The sequence below is a fragment of the Octopus sinensis genome, linkage group LG3 (assembly GCF_006345805.1).
Source record: "Octopus sinensis linkage group LG3, ASM634580v1, whole genome shotgun sequence".
NCBI classification, from domain to species: Eukaryota; Metazoa; Mollusca; class Cephalopoda; order Octopoda; family Octopodidae; genus Octopus; species Octopus sinensis.
In genome coordinates this window covers 134,217,830-134,237,829 of record NC_042999.1, presented here as the reverse complement: position 1 = coordinate 134,237,829, position 20,000 = coordinate 134,217,830, and positions in this window count along the sequence as shown.

Sequence of the window (20,000 nt, the reverse complement as noted above, 5' to 3'; positions counted from 1 at the left end):
AGATTAAAGGTAGAGGCAGCTTTTAAGAGAGTGAGATAGAAATGAAAGAGAGAGAGAGAGAGAGAGAGAATGTGTGCATTAATAAACATATATATATATACACACTTATTGTGTGTGTGTATATATATATATATATATATATATATATATATATATAAACATATATATATATATGTATATATATATATAGTATATATATATATATATATATATTATATAATATATATATAATATATATATATATATATGTATGTATGTATGTATATATGTTTGTATGTAAATAATGCATCTATTATATCATAGATGTATAGTTGAATAATCTTCAGCAGACCTCAAGTAATTGACTTAAGAAACGTTGAGTGTGTTATAGTTTACAAGCCAAATCATAACGAGTAATGTTCCAGCAGTATCTAAATTATAAAGATATATATGCTTCCCACCTGTTTATTGCATGGTTGATATTTCTACTTCGAATGAAACTATTACCTATAGCATGACAGCTCTTAATTTTAACAAGGATAGCTTAATACACAGGAAACATAAATCTAATAAATACGAATAAAACCGGCTTAAAAGTATAGCGAGTAGCTTAACACACTACAAACTGATTATTTCTGTTTAACGATGTGAATGTATATATATGGCGTAAGCTACAAGTCCACTGCATGTGGACTTTTTCTCTTCGAGGCTGATTGTCGCTCGTTGTAGTTGTTGTTGCTGTTGTCATTTAACCCTAGGTAAGCCCTAATTAATATGATCAAAGGCTACCAACAGACACCATTTCTTATTTTCGTTTTATTACGTCATAGTCACTTGCATAGCTAGAGTGTGTGCCACCCGGAGCGGCCCTTCTGTTTGCTACACTCGGACCCCACAAAAAACACATATTGCCTACAGCAGACCTAAATGTACCATCTATTTAAAAGTGCCTCCCGGAGCGGATCGCCCCTACCGCCCGCCTAGCTACGCAAGTGCTCATGGTGTATCTAGAAATATATTATCCAATCATTTTTTTATTATTTGTATTAGATATTAGGGTGTGATTTAGGGGAGATTCGGCTGTTCTTTCAAGCAGTTGGAAAGGCAATATAGAAACACTCTTCTTCTCAATATTTGATATAATAATTACAACAGTCGGTTAATTTTAATGCAATATATTATCTCTTTGTGGAAGGCTTAGCACGCCGGGAAAAATGCTTAGCGACATGTCGTCTGTCTTTAAGTTCTGAGTTCAAATACCGACGGGTCAACTTTGCCTGTCAACCATTCAGGGTCAATAAAATAAGTACCGGTTGAAGAGTGGGATCGAAGTAATCGACTTACCACCTCTCCGCGTACTTGTTGGCCATGTGTCAAAATTGGAAATCAATATATATATTGTGCCTCTGTGGAAGGCAGCGAGCTTGCAGAATCATTAGCATTCGTGATAAAATGCTTAGCGGCATTTCGTTCCGAGTTCAAATGCAGACGGAATTGACTTGGTCTTTCATCCCTTTCGAGTTCGATAGAGTCAGTACTAGTTGAACACTAGGATCGGTGTAATCGACTTAACCCTTCTCCCGAAATTGCTGGTCCTGAGCTAAAATTTGAAACCAATGTATTTTGCTTCTATCTCTCTTACTTGCCTCTTAATCTTCTTTTCCATCAAAACAATAGCATGTTTTCAATTTTTCAAAATAGCAGTATTTTAATTGGGTATAACCATTTTTTGGGGGGGCATAAGGAACGCAATTCCCTTGCTTCCTTCCTTATACCAAAAGAAACTATAGATATGTCTTTGTGTGTGTGGTAGACAAGCACTGCTCTTATGACAAACGAAGCCGCCTTGAAACCAGTTATGGCCATGGACTGCTTCCCTCTAAGGAAACAAGCAAAGTCTAAAAATGTCTTTCTCAAGAGACGGCTAAATTTCCACCGGAACTTCAATTAACAATAACTCCTGTTTTTTTATTTAGAATTCACGAAGCCACACGCGAGTGATAAGGGTATTTGGCTCACGATCGCATGGTCATCAGTTCGATTCCCGTTGGCGCGTTGTGTCCTTGAGCAAGACGTTTTAATTCACGTTGCTCCGATCCACACAGCTAGCAAAAATGAGTAGTACCTGCATTTCTAAATAGCCAACTTTCTCACATTCTGTGTCTCGCCGAATCTCCCTGAGAACTGCATTAAAAGTATTCTTGAATATGGAGTGCTCAACCACTTGCACGTTAATTTCACGAACAGGCTGTTTCGATGATCAGATCAGCTGGAACAATCGTCGTCGTAACCGACGAAATGTCGTTTAGTTTATTTAAAATTTACAGAAAATCGACATTAAAGCTATATACAAACACTCACACCACACACACATACATACATACATGCATACATACATACATACATACATACATGCATACAAACATATATTATATATATATATATTATATATATATAGATATATATATAATATATAATATGCGCGTACGTATGTATGCATACATACCCACACACTCGCATGCATCCCTACCCACATACATACACGCACACCTACTCACACACACACATACACACACATACCTGCACACACACACACACATACATACATACACATACATACCTACTTCAGACATACACACACACAGACATACACCCATACACTCACACTCACACGCATACACACACACACCATACACACGCACACGTACACATACACACACACACACACACCTACATACATACATTACCTTGTATACACACACACTTACATTCATACACACACACACCTACACAGCCATACCCTCACTCAGACACACACATCTACCTACACACACAACAAACACACACGGACACACCACTACATACATACGTCTACCACCACACGCCTACACACATACATACACACATACATAAACACACACACATACACATATACACACATACGCACACACACATATACTTATACACATGCACACACACCACACAACATACATACACCCATATACATACATACACACATACCCACATACTCCTATACGCACATACATACACAAAGACATACACACTTACACACTCACACAAACATACACACACACATACTTACACACACACACTCACCTGCACGCGCACACACATGCATGACAAACACCCATACACTCACACTCACATACGCACACACCAACATAAACACGCACACGCACACACACACCTACACTCCCACACACATACACACGCACCTACATACACACACGCACGCATACACACGCATACACACATACATTACACACGTACACACACACCCACATACACATGCATACACACACACACAACACATGCACGGACACACCCAGACATACACACATACACCTATATACACACGCCCACACACCTACATACAACACACATATACACACGCCCACACACCTACATACACACACATACATACACACACATACACGGACACCCCACACATAATACATACATACACCTATACACACACGCCTACACACCTACATACACACACATGCATACACACACACACACATGTACGCACATACACACACATATACGCACATACATATATACCCCACACACATGCACACACACACCACACACATACGCACATGCATGCATGCATGCACACGCGCACACCTACACGCATACACACACACACACGCACGTACACATACATACATACACACACGCATATATACACCCATACACATACATGCATCCGACACACACATACATACACACTCATACATACATACCACACACACACTCACTCACACACCTGTATGTACGCGCACACACATGCACATACACACACTTCCCCACACCCACCCCACACGTACAATACATACAACACATCACACACATACACACACAACACACACGGACATACATCTATGCACACACATACATACACACATACTCACATACATTCATCGGACACACTGCCACCCAGACATACACACAGACACACTCACACATCCACACACATACATACTTACGCGCAACTCGCAGGCACGCGCACATACGCACTTGCGCGGCGGCTCGCGGTGCATACGCGCCGCATACACCTCGCCCTTGGACCTGACGAGACCTCCCGCCGTTCCTGGGACCGTCGCGTGTCGTTGGGTTTTCCCGCGCCTGTCGTCCGCGGTACCACTCTTCCATCTTCCCCTCAGCTAGAGTCCTTTTTCCTTAAACCCCCCCCCCTTTTCGTACACACACGCGCACACATATACACACCTTGCCTATATATATACATCACTCTTACACACATTCAATCTACTCGCCATTAATACCACCACGACACCGGACACACACACACACTACTACTCAACACACGTTGGCACGCTACATACGCCCCCACCCCTTCCCCTCCTCCCTTCCTCCTCTTCTTTTTCTACTACTGACCTCCTTCTCCTTCCTTCTTTTCTTACTACTGACCTCCCTTCCTCCTTCCTTCTTTTTTTCTACTGACCTCGTCTGCTAGCTGACCACTAGTCTCGCCCTACCCCCACACGCCTACACACAGACGCACACAAAACACCACATATTTTTTGTTTTTTCATCTCGCCTCACACACACACATACACACACGCACACGCACACACTCACCATACAAACACATCTGTTGGGTTACCAACCTTGTCTCCACTCTTTTGCCTTTAAAAACCCACTTTGCTCTTGTTATCGTCAACATCCGCCTTCACCATGTGCAACTCGTAAACACCAGTCGTCTTTTTTCTCTTTCCCTGTGGCCCGCTCTGGGATCTTCTTTCCTCTCTCTCCTTCTTTATGTTTCCGACGAAGAGCTCCGCTCGAAACGTCATACCTCCCTGCTTCCATCTCCTGAGCGCCTATTAATAATAATACTGTAATTGTTCCTGTTGTTGTTGTTTTTTTGTTTCCCTCTTGGATTAAAATTATATATATATATATATATATATATATTATATTATATATATATATATATATATATATATGACGCATGCATGCATGAAAAAATGAATCTGTTTTTCATCCCAGGTGCACCATCATACATTTTGGCAGGAGGGAACAGCCTATAAAATCGGCTTCATGTACGTGACCAGGGTCGATTAGAGAAGCTGTCGACTACGGAATTTGTCAAAAGACCCTGTAATAATAACATCGAAAAATACCTTAGGAATGAGAACCCAGGTTCGAAATTTCCCCAAGAAATGAAGGCTGTAGGGTATATCAGCCAAAACGTTGTATTAACAACAAACAAGATGAGGACAAATATCCGTCAAATGTAAATATTGTAAACAATGTTTGTTACATAACATTGTTTCTCTATGACTCATATGTTTAATTTTCCCATTCGTGGGTTTCTATTCGCATATTTAACAACTATGGTTACTAATCAGTGAGGTGTATAGTGACTTAGCTTTCCATTTATTTCAATATAGGGCAAAGTGTATACATATGACGGTTATTAAGCTCTATCGTATATTGTCAACTTTTTTGTCACCTGTATTAGCTGTGTGTACGTTTGAAGCCTACTAACTTTCTATGCCAGGATTTTTCGGATCGCACTATACACACACACACACACACACACACACACACATATATATATATATATATATACATACACATATGTATAAATATACATACATATGTGTGTGTGTGTGTGTGTGTGTGTAACAGCAATATCTTTGCTCAGTTCTGCGCCTTGAAGAACTTTCACAAAACATAGGTAGGAAAGGCCCCAGGATGTTATAACCGGTATGTATAGTTGTATGTGTTTGTGAGACAGGGAGTTAGTTAATACACATATCGATGAAAATAGTCTTCCATATGCAGCCTGCTTTATGATACTTCAAGACATCACTCAATATTTTTATGTCGTTTACGAAAAGGCCTGATTGTTACGTTATTTCATCGATCGCAGGAGTACAAAAGACAAACTGGGCCTCAAAACGTAAAAGAGACGTGAACCAGAGATACCACAAGGAATTTAATCACATTCGACGACCTGCTCATTCTGTCAATTACCCGCCCTTATACGAATAACAATCATAAGTGCACTTACCACTATTAAAAAGTATGTGCGGGTAGTGTTATATAACAGAGGGGGGCGGCCGTGAAGAATAAATAGGATGAAATCAAAGCTAATGAGAACAGATGGCCTGCAGTTTTAATTTCCTTTGATATTTAGAATTATAATATTAACGAGTTCTTTTTCGTTGTTGTTACCGCAACTTCCACTCCCATTTCTTATTCTTTCATTCTTTTCATTCTTCCTACATTTTCTTCGTTCCTTCTTTTCTTCATTTTTTTCTTTACTTCCTTTCTTCATCTCTTTTTCTGTTTTATCCTCCCCTTTCTCTCTTTTTCTCCTTCATTTGATATTTTGCTTTCTTTCTGTTTCTTACTCCTCGCGTAACGTATCTTTTCTCCTGACGTACATTCAGAAGACTATAATTGGCAGAATTGGTAGTGATGGTGGTTGTAGTAATAATGATGGTAGCGGTGCTCATAGGCTGTGGTAGTAGTTGTGGTGCTTGTGGTAATGACAGTGATATTAGACTTCTCTATTGTATAGATGGTAGTTGTTACAGTGGTATTAGCCTTGGCTATGATGAAAAAAAAAACAAGGATGTTACTGCTGAAAGCTGTGTCCTTGTTACACATTGAATGAAGGTGGTATTAATAGTGTTATTTTCGCTGTTGTTTATGCTGTTTTGCCCCGAATCGAGTATACCTATAATCAAGCACATACCATCTGCGAAAATCCTGTCTATTATTTAAGACATACTGTATTTAGCACAAAATTTTCCATTGTGTTCCCACTTTTTAAGCCGTTTGAATGAAATTTGAAGGAGTTTTGACTCCGATGTCTAGCATATCTTTAGTAGTGGAATTGGAGTGATTAAAATCAATTATGGCGGTATTGGTGATAATACAGGGTGTGGGCATGGCTTATCTGAAATAAATTTATAGTAACTAATTAATTCAGAACTAATTACGTGTATATGTTTATATCATTTATGTGTGTATATGTATACGTATACACACAGTATGTATGTCTCTTCTAACTTTTAATTATTATAAATCTCCCACTGAGGAGGGAGCCGGTTTCCAACAAAGATACGAGGCTCTATCTTTGAGATGTAGTTAACACAGACAAATTCACATTTGGAACTTGAGAAAAGTCTTGCATATTTTTACTGTTCCACTCACAGATTGCACTTGTAATGTACGAATAAGCCGGTCAGTTTCTCTTTCTGAAAATCCCAGTTTATCCAGATTCTCCTTTAAGCATTTAGTAGTGCTCCATTATTACTACTGCTATGAAAATGTATGTATGCATGTATATATATATATAATATATATATATATATATATATATATATATATATATATATATATATATATATTATATATATATACATATATATATATATATATATGTATGTATGTATGTATGTGTGTGTGTGTGTGTAATGCAGATAGCTGAGCAAAAACGGTTGTTCAAAATAAGTTAATGCACAACAGTTGACTGAAGAGACAATTGAAATAACAGTTGCTCGAATAAAAAAAATTAGTTGAGTCATTGCGAATATCAAAAATAAAGTTAGAGACTCACTTTTTACTACAATATCAATTCGTTTTTCTTACCAAAGTGTAAAAACAGGAATAGTCATAATAGTTCTGTGTATCTCACAAGTTCATTATGCAGAATATTCTGAACTCTCTTACGGGATGTGCTAATAGCATGGGTTGTTTGATGTATAGTGAATAGCCTGTAATATATCACCATGTGGTGAACACGATCAATGCTTTCCTTGGTGGTGGCAGTTGCAGGACATCCAAACCTTGGCTCATCTTCAAGACACTCCCTTCCTCTCCTAAATTCATCTTCCCACTTTTGCACAACTGACAAAGCTGGAGTCATCTCCTAATGTAGCAACCATATCAGCATGAATGTCCTCGGGGGTTAAACTATTTTTCTGCAGGTACTTGATAACACCATGGTGACAAGAGAAGTCGATACGAGTTACTTTTGAAGTCTTCTTTGAACTGTCAGATATCAGTTTACCTGAAAAAAAAACTCTGCAATTATTAATAAAAAATAGCTGAAGTTAATGTATACAAGATTTCACAGCTCTGACACCACGCCGACATAGAGCCTGTGAATTTTTCAGCTCACCCTCGTATTTCGTACGATAGAATTTTGGGGGCCGGTGAGTCTATCGATGTTGTTGCTATTTCTGCATGTATATGTGCTTTGGTTTCTGTTTTTGTTCATGGTGGGTGAGGGAGACGGCAATTTTAGAATATTGCTGTAGTAGTGTCCTGGAGTTTTGTAATTGTCTCTGAGTGTTTGGGGGTTATCTTGCATATGGTGCAGTAAATTTGGTTGTTGTGGTGGTGTAGGTTGGGGGAATAAACACTGTGACAATAAACGCTGCTCCTCACACAAAGCCAGGTGATTTTTTTCATCTTTAGTATTTTTATTTCGTTGTCCAGCTGATCAGTGTATTGTGGCTTGTTCTGGAAAGAGTGGTGGTCCGGGTAGGACTGGTTTAGTCCCTATAGGACCCAATACATTATCTGGACATCATCGTTGGTTCAGTTTGTTATCCAAATGTAGTACCTGTGATTCTTTCCAGAATGCATCCTTTTGTTTCTTTTCTTTTTATTCTTTTTTTTGTTCCAGTCATTTGACTGCTGCCATGCTGGAGCACCGCCTTTAGTCAGCAAACCGCCCCCATGACTTATTCTTTGTAAGCCTAGTACTTATTCTATCGGTCTCTCTTGCCGAACTGCTAAATGACGGGGACGTAAACACACAAGCATGGGTTTTCAAGCGATGTTGGGGGACAAACACAGATACACAAACATATACATACAAACACATATATATATATATATCGACGGGCTTCTTTCAGTTTCCGTCTACTAAATCCACTCACAAAGCTTTGGTCGGCACGAGGCTATAGTAGAATACACTTGCCCAAGGTGCTACGCAGTAGGACTGAACCCGGAAACATGTGATTGGTAAGCAAGCTACTTACCACACAGCCACTCTTGCGCATGTTTACAACACGTGAATGATGTGAGCGTGTACAATTTTCTATACATTTGTCTTCTATGTGTGTTGAATGTATGAAGCTATAAAGTTATTAGATATCCCTATTGATTTTGGGGTGTCTGATGGTGCCAAAATAGTGCTCTAAGTAATTGGTGCATATTTTCCTTTTCTTCTTGCATTCTTTGAGTGTTTTTAAGTTGACTTACTTTTGCTGCAGTACTTTATAAGGATATATACTTGGTGCTACAGTGTTTGTAAATTATTCAGTGTTGTTATCGTGACATATGGAGTAGTGGTTCATTTTTATTGTTAGTGGTAGTGATGGTGCTAGTATATACTGTTTTATTGTTGTCATTAGATACAAATGTTTGCCTGCTTTATCTTTTTCATGGTTTAGTTATTTATCTTTTGTTACACTTTATGTTTATTCTTTTATTTGTTTCAGTTATTTGTTTCAAATCGACCCCAGGACTTATTCTTTGTAAGCCTAGTACTTATTCTATCGATCACTTTTGCCAAACCGCTGATTTACGGGGATGTAAACACACCAGCATCGGTTGTCAAGCGATGGTGGGGGCAAACACAGACGTACAAGTACACACACACATGTGTATGTATGTATATATATATATATAAAATAACAAAATAATAAATAAAACATATGCATATGTGCATACATATGTGTACATACCTGCATCTATATGTATATATACATGGATATATGGGTACAGGTCGCCCCAAAAAACGTCGAACACAATGAGAAACGAAAACCTAAAAACAAAACCATGGAAACGGACTTTTTTCAAACAACGAAAAAACAGAGTACAAGACATACAACACAAGGAATATTCCCCTTCTTTAGCTGTCCCTGCTTCGTCTACTCCGTGTTTCGAAGGTAAGGGAAAGACACGTCTTCGTTGAAACAGTCCTTCCCGCAAAGCAAATTAAATAAAATTTGGTATTTTTTGCGGAGGGGTAAAAGTGGTAACAAGAACAGGACAGTGAAAACAAACCAAGACAATAAGAGTAATACAATTAAAAACAGTAAAAGACAGGACAAGGAGAATAACACAGTAAAAACAAACGGTAAGGGCTGTTAAGCCGGAACGAAAGGGAAAATTATTTTGAACGCTTTGAGAGAACGGCTTAAAAGAGGGACAGGAGACAGGCTTCTTTCAGACTCCGTCTACCAAATCCACTCATAAGACTTTGGTCGGCCGAGGTTATAGTAGAAGACGCTTGCCCAAGGTGCCACGTAGTGGGACTGAATACGGAACCATGTGGCTGGTAAGCAAGCTACTAACCACACAGCCGCTCCTGCGCCTATACTTTTGTTATTTGATTGTTGGTGTTATTTCGGCTGACTGTGAGTTGTTCATATAGTGTGTGGGTGATTTGTAGAAATGATAGAGAGTTGGATAAATACCGTATATTATTCGTTCCGGCTCTTTATGGTAAAAATAATACCAAGTTCCAATCATATCAAAATCAATTTTGCTTTACATCATCCAGACTGGTAAAATAAAGTTCTTTTTAAGTATACTGAAGTCAGTCTTGGCTCCCCTCATTATTGAAGGTCGTGGGAGACCACCTACAATATTTCTTTCCCCAAAGAAAGGAACCAAGGTTCCGCATATTATTGCATAGTATGATTATTATGATGGTGGTAATAATCTTTTGTACTAAAGTCACGAGGCCTGAAATTTTGAGGGAGAGGTCTAATCGATTACAACGACGCCAGTACTTGATTGGTACTTAATTTATCAACCCCGAAAGGAGGAAAAGCAAAGTCGACCTCGGCGGAATTTGAACTCAGAACGTGAAGAAGGACGAAATACCTATATCTTTACTACCCACAAGGGGTTAAACACAGAGAGAAAAAACAAGGACAGAAGTCCTATGGTACACGGCCTACCATCCAGGTGTTTATGAAGAGGTCATGCAGTTTCTTAAAAAGCTTCTGTCCACCATACTTGTAGATTTCAGGAGGGACAGCAACCCTGCCAGCTGCTTTACCAGAAGAGATCTGTTAAATAGAGTTTACCACTTCCAGGAAGGTTGGCTACAGAGACAGTTCCGGTATTTCAGTGTGCTGTGGAATAGATAATATGACGTCATCATTAGTGACTGAGGTGGAGTTCAACACGGCTTCAAAGTGATCTTTCCATCACTTCAGGATGTTAGATTTGTCAGTCAACAGTGTCTCTCTATTCGATGAAAAAATAGGAGTAACACCGTGGTCTTGAGGACCATACATTTTCTTGAAGCCATCATGAATGGCTTTAGAATCCTTTCTGTCTTTTATTTTTATATAATACTACGGAAGACGTTAGCGAGAAAGTCAAAACAAATAAATAAATAAAATATTAGTGTTATATTTTTACTCCTCATCAAGAACCCACATTTTTTGCAATCCTATTTTTGATATAAATATATGAGGTCGTCATGGGAGGATTTTAATCTGACTTTTTCGAATCTATACTTGCAAGTGTTTGTGCATAGACGTGCAAACTCGCTTTGTTACGGGTATGTATTAACACTTGTTTGTATTTTTTAAATACATATATTACGCTGAAGATATAAGAAAATCTATTTAAGATTTTAATCTTGAAATTAGCTAATTCGCAATTAATGTGGAGTCTTTCTTTAAATATCTTCTCACCAGCCGCTTTCAATTGTATGTATTTATGGAATTGTTTCGGTAGCTTCGTAATGTTTGCACATTAATTCAATATGGAGGAGATAAGGCTTGTTTTGACTTTCTCCCTTAAAATAATTATATATATATATATATATATAACGGCGGTGCATCAGCATGGCCGCAGCTCTGAGCTGAAACTAGAAAAAATATATATATATATATATATATATATATAAAAATATATATAATTATTAATCTAATGTATATATATAAATGTAAATGTATATGTGTATAGGTGTGTGTGTCTGTGCGTGTGTGTATATGTGCGTGAGAGTGCGTGCGCGAGCGTTTTAGTGTTTGTCCACCATAACCACTTGACAACCGATGTCAATTTGTTTACTTCCCCGTAACTTAGAGGTTCACCAAAAATTGTGCCGTGGATTTGTTCGACTAAACCCTTCACGACCCAACATAGCAGCAGTCTAAAGAATGAAAGAAGTAAAAGAAAGATTTGTTAGAAATCTGCAAAGTAATATTTGAAGAATATGTTGCTGCTGTTTCTTACACGTCCACCGACCACTATGAGGTTTCGTTATACGGGTCTGGTGTTGAACTGGGCTTTGTGTCAGACGTATCAGCTCTATACATATTTCAACTGGTATTTATACAAGCATGAAGGACGTAACGAAATATCGCACAACGAAATCTTTAGTTCGCTACTCTACGGTCTCTGCACAGGGTCTATGCTTCTGTAATAATGATTTCTTACACAGACCCAAGGTCATAATACTTGACTAGGACTCATTTATCAATCCTGCAAGGATGAAAGGAAAATACGATCTCAGTTGGATTTGAACTCGGAATGTAAAAGCGAAGTAAATAAAAAACCATTAAGCCTTTTACTTTGACACGCCATTGATTCTGTTGATCCGCCGCCCACTTCCCGTGTAATAATAACAGAGCGTCGGCCATAAATCTTTCACGGTTCGTCGAGAGAGGATATTGAAAAAAATAAAAATAAAAAAAACGAAGAAACAAGACAAAATAATGTTTGTAAGCGGGGTAGGGAAGGAGATATATATCCAAGGAGAAAGCTGCTGGTAGCCCTAGCTGACTGATGTGATGACAGACAATAACAACATGGCTGCCGAGACATGTCTCAATCATTAACTCTACGGAAACAACAACGACAATAACAACAACAATAAAAATGGCACAAGCAGCCACAATACTAGCAGCTGAAACAAAAGAACAACAACATGACCACGACCACCACCTCCACCACCATCGCCAGAATCGACTTCAACAACAAGAACAAGCATTAGTAACAAAACAACATCTAATGCCTCGAGCCAACGAATGAGTCTCAACGTTGTTACTCGTGCTGCCTAAGCATAGCAGTCAAATATCCCTCAGACCAACGGTCCAGAATTGCAAAATCAACAACAATAGCAACAACAAAATAGGATACCTTGGAGAAAGTATTGACCAGTGTGTGAACATTGGTACCTGAGAGAAAATTCAGGATGGTTTGTAACGATTAGAATGCTATCGATCATAAGTTCGACTGGTCGGGGCCGACCTGTGGCTAAACAACTACAATAACAAACAACACAACAGCTACTACTACTACTACTACTACTACTACTACTACTACTACTACTACTACTACTACTACTACCACCACTACCAACATCACCAACACTATTACTACAACTACTACCACCACCAGCAACACCATCACTACCACTACTACCAGATGACGTCGACCACCACCACCACCACCACCATCATTTCTATTGCCACTACTACCACTACCACCAACACCGCCGCCTCAAGTTTCAGTTATTGGACTGCGGCTATGCTAGGTATGCTGAAGGAATTAGTCGAACAGATCTACCCCTGTATATATATATATATATTATATACTTTATTTTAAGCAGCAGAAAATTCAACAAAATCTGTTACTCTGAACGAGAAACTCAGAGTAACAGATTTTGTTGAATTTTCTGCTGCTTAAAATAAAGCATATTACTCTACCACTGGTATTTGAGTACTCTTTTTTCCACCTTGTTTCACATTTATGTGTTTACTACTCCGGTCTATATATATATATATAATATATATATATATTATGTATCGTCTTCTAAGAGTTATACGTTCTTGTCCATGTTGTATTTTTCTACATACCTTAATATATATATATATTATATATATATATATATATATAATATATTATATATGTGTGTGTGTGTTGTGTGTGTAAGGGGGGAATTCACACAAAAAAAGGCGAAGACAGGTGGTGGAGACAACAAAGAGATGTATATATATAAGGTCTGGTACTTATGCTATCGATGTCTTTTGCGGAACCGCCAAGTTACGAGGGGGTAGACAAGCCAACGCCGGTTGTCAAGCGATGGTGGGAGACAAGCACCGACAGAAAGCCACACGTTTATAGCTACGATGGGTTTCCACACTGTTTTCATTAACCAAATTCACTCACGAGGCATTGATGGCCCCCGCGGCTATAGTAGAAGACACTTGCCCAAAGTGGAACGCAGTGGGACTGAACTCGAAAGGACGTGGTTGCAAAGCAGGCTTGTTAGTCACACAGCCGTGATCCCTTCCTCAGCAAATTTGACACTATCACCGAGACGACGGCCATTACAATATCACAGACACCACTCAAACAAGACTGTCGCTATAAACAATAATACTACAATTCAAGTACTAGTCTCGTCGTTTTAAAGCACTGCTACCTTCAAAACCATTTCCACCAACATTAAGCTACAACAGCGAAAATAATCTACATACACACACACACACACACACACACACGTACACACCACACACACACACACACACATACACACACACACATACACACACATGCGCACACATACATATATACACACTCACGCACACACACACACACACACACACACACACACACATATGCAGGCGAGGCTGTGTGGTAAGAAGCTTGCTTCCCAACCACATGGTTTTGGGTTCAGTTCCACTGCGTGGCATCTTGGGCAAGTGTTTTCTGCTATAGCCTCAGGCTGACCTAAGCCTTATGAGTGGATTTAGTAGACGGAAACTGAAAGAAGACCATCGTATGTGTGTGTGTGTGTTTGCGTGTCTTTGTGTCTTTGTTTGTCCCCCTCATCACCGCTTGACAACCAGTGTTCTTGTGTTTATGTCCCCGTAACTTAGCGGTTCAGCAAAATACACCGATAGAATAAGTACTAGGCTTAAAACAAAACATAAGTCGCGGAATCGATTTGTTCCACTAAAAAACACTTCAAGGCGGTGCTCTAGCAGTGCCGCAGCCAAATGACTGAGACAAATAAAAGAACATATATATATATATATATATATAGGTGAGTTGAGTGTAGAAATTCGGGGTGAGTACTTGATAATTATAAGCACCTGTGTATACCGTTTGGTGGTGTAGGTGGTGGAGTAAATTGATCAAAATAAAAATAAAAATAAAAACATGAGGCGAAGGATTCAGCGGTACATATGTTTCGGGCTTTATTAGCAGATACATAACAAATCATAATGTATGTCTGTGGCCTTCTTCAGCCGCTCACAACAGCTTCCACAAGGACATGTGTTAGTTCCGAAATTCTTGGCTGGGGATGCAAATCTTCTCGTTCCCGTACGACAAAATGCGGCAGCAGCATCGAATTGAATCGTCCATCTCCTTCTTCTCTCAATGTAGAATGAGGAAACTTGGATGTTGAGGTATGTAAATAAATAAATACGTATATAGAGGTGAAGATGGAGGGGCGAGAGTTCGGGGCGAGGGATAAAAAATATAAAATAATATAAAATAATGTATAAATGTAGATGATAAAGATATAAAGAGTTGTAAGGAGATGTAAGGGGGTATAAAGGCATAATGTTGTAAAGTAAAAATAGAAATGGAAATAATAGTAAAAGAAGTAAGGACCTGATAAAAACATGATAAAAGTGTAAAAGAATGTAGGGATAAGGGATGTATAGAGGTCGCGGACCCAGCATGGTGGTCAAGAGATTGATAAAACTTAGTTGTAGAACTGTCAGTAAATTAACGGTTTCGTCGTAAATCAGAGCTGATGAGAGTTTAATCTGGTTCCTTGAATTAAATGGACTTCCAGTACATACATATCATCATGGGTACATACACCCACATACACGCGTACATATACGTCTCCAAGTCTATAAGCAAACACACGCACTCGCGTGTAAACATGTACATAAACCCACACGCACCCACACGCATGCGCGCACACACACATACATACAACAGAATATCCGCATATATAGACGGACATTACGCGCGTATACGCTCACATGTACATACGTGCGCCCCTCACTACATACGTACACGTATATGCCCACGTCTCTAGTCTAGGTATAAGATATTAAGGATGTGTATAAGAACGTATGTAAAGAATCCCGTACTCATGTTAATACGCGCACGCACACACGGCTGTGTGTCCGTATGTGCGTGCACATATATATACTCACATACGCACACAGAGACACACGCGCTCATGGGTATAGTCATAAGATATCGAAGTATGCATGTACACATACGCGCGCGCACATGTATGTATGCGCATACACACGTACGCGGACGCTCGGATACCCAAAAGCGGATCCATAGGTGAGTAAATAAGCATATATAGAGGTGTAAAGCGATAGATTAGGGGTAAGAATGAGGGTAAGGGTAAAGATTAGAAATAAAAATACAGTATAAAATAAGAAATACAATGTAATAGTTAGAAATGAAATATAAGAATTATAAGGTTATAAGAGTTAAGGTAGGGATGAAAATGAAAATGAGAGTTAATGGCAGTAGAATAAACGTAAAAATAAAAGTAAAAATAAAATTAAAAATAAAAATACATGGAAGTAGGATAAAAGTAAAAATAAAATGAAAATAAAATAAAAATAAAATAAAAATAAAAATAAAAATAAAATAAAATAAAATAAAAAAATATAAAAAAAAAAAAATAAGGTAAAATATAATTTTGTAAAGTTTAACATGAGATGGGTGGCCCACATATATATATATATGTGTATATGTACACACACACACGTATGTGCACATAACGCACACACACACACACACACACACATACACACGCGCATATAGGAAAACGGGATGTGCTGGAGCCGACAGGTTGCACCGGGTGGGAGGAAATAGCATGGGGGAGTTGGTATAAGACCTAAGCATTGTAGTATTTGAAAGTATTAATATTTTATGTATACAGGATGGTTTGAACTCTGACCTTTTGTTAATAAGATTGTGTTTGTCTTTGAATTTCAAGATGTTCAGGAGTTCTACACAGCATAGTTGGCATCCTGCTCTATTATTTAAATAAGGTGCAGCTGATCCGATGATGGACCATCTGAGTTTGAAGCTTATGCATTTGTCTTTTAATTCCCAAATTTCTTAGAGAGGGAGGTGCTGTTAGCCTTATGTCTATGTCTCATCGAGGACCGGTGGTTGTAGTATCTGGATTTCCAGGAGGTTGAGCAACCAATATAGGTGAGTGTGTTAAATTGAGTACTCACATTTTTATTTTTACTTTTATTTTTACGTTTATTCTACTGCCATTTACTCTCATTTTCATTTTCATCCCTTACCTTAACTCTTATAACCCTTATAATTCTTATATTTCATTCTAACTATTACATTGTATTTCTTATTTTATACTGTATTTTTTATTTCTAATCTTTACCCTTACCCTCATTCTTACCCCTAATCTATCGCTTTACACCTCTATATATGCTTATTTACTCACCTATGGATCCGCCTTTTGGGTATCCGAGCGTCCGCGTACGTGTGTATGCGCATACATACATGTGCGCGCGCGTATGTGTACATGCATACTTCGATATCTTATGACTATACCCATGAGCGCGTGTGTCTCTGTGTGCGTATGTGAGTATATATATGTGCACGCACATACGGACACACAGCCGTGTGTGCGTGCGCGTATTAACATGAGTACGGGATTCTTTACATACGTTCTTATACACATCCTTTAATATCTTATACCTAGACCTAGAGACGTGGGCATATACGTGTACGTATGTAGTGAGGGGCGCACGTATGTACATGTGAGCGTATACGCGCGTAATGTCCGTCTATATATGCGGATATTCTGTTGTATGTATGTGTGTGTGCGCGCATGCGTGTGGGTGCGTGTGGGTTTATGTACATGTTTACACGCGAGTGCGTGTGTTTGCTTATAGACTTGGAGACGTATATGTACGCGTGTATGTGGGTGTATGTACCCTTGATGATATGTATGTACTGGAAGTCCATTTAATTCAAGGAACCAGATTAAACTCTCATCAGCTCTGATTTACGACGAAACCGTTAATTTACTGACAGTTCTACAACTAAGTTTTATCAATCTCTTGACCACCATGCTGGGTCCGCGACCTCTATACATCCCTTATCCCTACATTCTTTTACACTTTTATCATGTTTTTATCAGGTTCCTTTACTTCTTTTACTATTATTTCCATTTCTATTTTTACTTTACAACATTATGCCTTTATACCCCCTTTACATCTCCTTACAACTCTTTATATCTTTATCATCTACATTTATACATTATTTTATATTATTTTTATATTTTTAATCCCTCGCCCCGAACTCTCGCCCCTCCATCTTCACCTCTATATACGTATTTATTTATTTACATTACCTCAACATCCAAGTTTCCTCATTCTACATTGAGAGAAGAAGGAGATGGACGATTCAATTCGATGCTGCTGCCGCATTTTGTCGTACGGGAACGAGAAGATTTGCATCCCCAGCCAAGAATTTCGGAACTAACACATGTCCTTGTGGAAGCTGTTGTGAGCGGCTGAAGAAGGCCACAGACATACATTATGATTTGTTATGTATCTGTCTAATAAAGGCCCGAAACATATGTACCGCTGAATCCTTCGCCTCATGTTTTTATTTTTATTTTTATTTTGATCAATTTATATATATATATATATATATATATATATATATATAATATATATATATATATATATATATATATATATTATATATATATGTGTGTATTCTTTATATATGTATATGTGTATGTATATATGTGTGTGTGTATATACATAGATAGAGAGAGAGAGAGTGAAAGAGAGAGATAGAGATAGAGAGAGACTATGTGTATCTATGTATATATCTGTCTCACATTCCATTATGAAGTCCAGGGCACTGCAAGTTGTTATATATATGTAGACAGACAGACAGACAGACTGACAGACAGACAGACAGACAGACAGACAGACAGACAGACAGATAGATAGATAGATAGATAGATAGATAGATAAATAGATAGATAGACAGACAGACATACACTGTTATCTGTCCATGCCTGTTTCAGTTTTCGGTTCGATCTTTCTCTATCTATCTATCTATCTATCTATCTATCTATCTATCTATCTATCTATCTATCTATCTATCTATCTGTCTGTCTATATATATATTATATATATATATATATATATATATATATATATATAGTTATCTATCTATCTATCTATCTATCTATCTATCTTTCTTTCTCTATCCATTTATCTATCTAGTTATTTATTTATCTATCTATCTATCCATCATCTATCTATCTATCTATCTATCTATCTATCTATCTATCTATCAATCTATCTATCTATCTATCTATCTATCTATCTATCTATCTATCTATCTACCTATCTATCAATGAGTCGATGTATCGACTTATCTGTCAATATATTCTGGGCTCCCTCTGTCTTTTTATTTATTTGTTTATTCCGCTTTGTCTTTTTTCCTTCTTTCCTCTCATTTGACTGCGTTTATGAGAGTAAATATATAGCCATTTATTCCCTGAATCATTCTGGTTGTAAGCATCCTTTGTAGATCCCAAAATTGCCTCGATATACAACTTAGGACCGACAATTAATAGTTATTAATAAAATTGTTTTGTTGTTTTTTACTTTGGCTTTTTTCTGTGTTGGTAACTGGGTTCTTGGTGAGGGATGTGCCAGTGCAGAGATACCCGTGTCACGCTGTCAAATTATCGGAAATTCGAGTCGACATCAGTAGTCAGATTGCCGGCTCATGACAGATATGGCTTTGCTCTGCAAACGTTGTTTAACATTTGAGTGAATTTGATAGATAGTCGGTCCGATAAAGACAGGGACATGCGCGCGCACTAACACACATCCGCGCACGGAGGCACGCATACACATATATACACACCTACATACACATTCGCACACGTATACATTGTTACATGCACATACTTT